This window comes from Schistosoma mansoni, assembly GCF_000237925.1.
Source record: "Schistosoma mansoni, WGS project CABG00000000 data, chromosome 1 unplaced supercontig 0010, strain Puerto Rico, whole genome shotgun sequence".
Classification (NCBI taxonomy): Eukaryota; Metazoa; Platyhelminthes; class Trematoda; order Strigeidida; family Schistosomatidae; genus Schistosoma; species Schistosoma mansoni.
Genome location: NW_017385987.1, coordinates 1,957,134 through 1,960,507, shown reverse-complemented (window position 1 = coordinate 1,960,507; position 3,374 = coordinate 1,957,134). Strand labels below are relative to the sequence as shown.

General features: G+C 41.2%; 1 non-coding gene across 1 annotated transcript; it reads left to right on the top strand.

Annotated features, from left to right (window-relative positions):
- Positions 1 to 70: 70 nt before the first annotated feature.
- Smp_tRNA_02247_Gln_TTG.1.1 lies at positions 71 to 136 on the top strand. The gene has a single exon. It is a non-coding gene (tRNA).
- Positions 137 to 3,374: the final 3,238 nt, after the last annotated feature.

Genomic DNA, 3,374 nt, shown 5'->3' with positions numbered 1-3,374 from the left:
GATCCCAAACAAATAATACGAAGTGAATTTAAACTTCACCCCATCGCACAAGCAAGTGGCTATCAGGACTCAGTGGCCGAGTGGATAACGCGATGGCGTTTGAAGCGAGGGTACTGGGTTCGAGTCCCAGAGTGAACATCAACTCTGAGATGCAGGTACACCCAGCTGACGAGTCCCTAATAGGACGAAACGCGCGTCCTGGATTCCACTGCTAGCCACTATCCATCTCTGCTAAATTCAAAAGTTACTTTAAAATTTTAGAGTAATAGTGATGACATTTAAAAGCAAGCAAATTTATTCGCTTAATGAAATAGCCTATTGGTACTTTCAAAGAAAAATGAATAATCAGTAACACATCTCATTATGTTGTTCAAAATGAAATAATATCTCTGATAGATGTTTATAGAAAGTGTTAAGCTTTAAATTAGATTTTATCATGGATTGATATAAGACTCAGAGTGAACCGAAAACTATATTGTAGTTATTTTGTTCTAGTTTACGGTTACTCATAGTACACATAAATGAGTTTGTCTAGAATGAAATCATGAGTCTCTTATGTTTTTGTGATAGAAACGATATTTATAAACAACTGAATAAGAATTTATTTTCAAATTTAATCAATTTGTAATATTTACTTACTTACTTACTTACGCCTGTTACCCCTCGTCGAGGAGCATAGGCCGCTCACCAGCATTCTCCATCCAACTCTGTCCTGAGCCTTCCTTTCCAGTTCTTTCCAGTTGCTATTCATCCTTTTCATATCTGCTTCTATTTCCCGGCGTAGTGTGTTCTTTGGCCTTCCTCTTTTCCGCTTCCCTTCCGGATTCCAAGTTAGGGATTGAGTCGTGATGCACATTGGTGATTTCCTTAATGTATGTCCGATCCACTTCCAACGTCTTTTCCTAATATCCTCTTCAGCTGGAAGCTGGTTTGTCCTCTCCCATAAAACGCTGTTGCTGATAGTATCCGGCCAATGGATGTTGAGTATTTTGCGTAGACAACTATTTATAAATACTTGTACCTTCCTGATGATGGTCGTAGTAGTTCTCCACGTTTCAGCTCCATACAGTAGGACTGTCTTGGCGTTCGTATTGAAGATTCTGACCTTGAAATTGGTTGAGAGTTGTTTTGAGTTCCATATGTTCTTCAATTGTGGAAATGCTGCCCTTGCTTTGCCAATCCTCACCTTTACATCTGCATCCGATCCTCCTTGTTTATCAACGATGCTTCCCAGGTACGTGAATGCTTCCACCTCTTCCAGAGTTTCGCCATCAAGTGTGATTTGGTTGGTGTTCTCTGTGTTGCATTTGAGAATCTTGCTTTTTCCTTTGTGAATGTGGAGGCCTATCGATGCGGAGGCTGCTGCTACATTTGCTGTCTTCATCTGCATTTGTTCGTGTGTATGAGAGAGGAGGGCTAGGTCATCTGCGAAGTCCAAATAATCTAATTGATTCTGAGAAGTCCATTGCATTCCGTATTTCCCTTCAGATGTCGAATTCTTCATAATCCAGTCAATCACTAGAAGGAAGAGAAATGGGGAGAGTAGACAGCCTTGTCTGACTCCGGTCCTTACTGGAAATGCATCTGTCAGCTGTCCTCCATGCATGACTTTGCACTGTAGTCCATCGTATGAGTTTTGGATAATGTTGACAATCTTTTCAGGAACTGCATAGTGTCGAAGAAGTTTCCATAATGTTCTCCTGTCCACGCTGTCAAACGCCTCCTCATAGTCAATGAAGTTGACGTATAGTGATGAGTTCCACTCAACTGATTGTTCTGTGCACGACCTATCCTTACGGAATCCAGCCTGATGATCCCTAAGTTCGGCGTCTACTGAGTCTTTCATCCGATTCAGCAGCACTGTTGAAAACTTTTCTTAGTACTGATAGCAAACTGATGCCTCTGTAATTTTCACATTTGCTCAGATCTCCCTTCTTTGGTATCTTGATGAGGTATCATTCTTTCTAGTCTGTTGGCACTTTCTCTTCCTCCCAAGTCTTCTTGAATAGAAGGTGAAGCATGTTTGCATTTACTTCAATGTCTGACTTCAGTGCTTCAGCTGGTATATTGTCAGGTCCGATGCCTTCCCTCTCTTGATTTGTTTGATGGCCATCTTGACTTCTTCGATCGTTGGTGGAGTGACATCTATTGGAAGGTCAGTGTGTGCTGCTTCGATGTTCGGTGGGTTCAATGGGGCTGGTCTATTCAGCAGTTCCTCGAAGTATTCTGCCCATCTTTTCCTCTGTTCTTGAATCTCAGTGATTGTCTTTCCTCCTTTGTCCTTGACTGGTCTCTCTGGTTTGCTATATCTCCCTGACAATTTCTTCGTTGTATCATACAGTTGTTTCATATTCCCTTCTCTTACAGCTTTTTCCGCTGTCGTTGCTAGTTCTCCCATGTATTTCTGCTTGTCGGCTTTAATGCTTTTCTTCACTTCCCTGTTTGCTTCTGCGTAGTCTGCTTGTGCTTTGACTTTCTCTGCTCGTGTTCGGCTGTTGTTAATTGCTAGTTTCTTGTTCTTCCTTTCTTGAATTTTGTCCAGGGTTCCCATAGAGATCCATTCCTTGTGATGATGCTTCTTAGGACCAAGAACCTCCTGACACGTTGAAGTTAGTGCTTCTTTTATCCCTTTTCAGCTGTCCTCCAAAGTAGTTTCTTGTTCATTCAGTAGATCCTGTAGAGCTTGGAACCTGTTGTTGAGAGTTATCTTGAATTCATGGAGCTTGTCAGTACCTCGAAGGAAGGCTGTATTGAACCTTTGTAGTGCTGTTTGTCCAATTGTTCAGTGTTTCTTTAACTTCAGTCTCATCTTGGCCACAACCAGGTGGTGATCTAATGCTTTGTCAGCTCCTCTTGTAGTGAACAGAACACGACTGGGGACAATCGAATGTATTTAAGCAAACATTACAGACTATCTCGTTAATTTCTGACAACCATACAATGAACAGTCAATTTGCAAATTAACAAGCAATTGTCTCAATCTTCACCGTTTCTTCTCTAATTTCATTGTTCATGAAATTTCCTACCGATTGCGCTTCGTTTCAGTTCTTTCTTCATCGGTCTTCTGCCAAAATACATTCTATGTCTGACCCACACCATATACTACTTATATGGATATAAGTAGACCACACCACACTCTCCGGGTTCTAACATCTTCCATTGATCTTCGGAATTTTTTGTTGATACAGATGTGATCTATCTGGTTCTCTGTGGTTTGGTCCGGTGAGATCCATGTAGCTTTGTGTATGCACTTATGTGGGAATATTGTACCGCCTATAACCAATTTGTTGAATGCAAATAGGTTTGCAAGTCTCTCCCCATTTTCATTTCTCTCTCCTAATCCATGTCGTCCAATTACATCTTCATATCCTGTG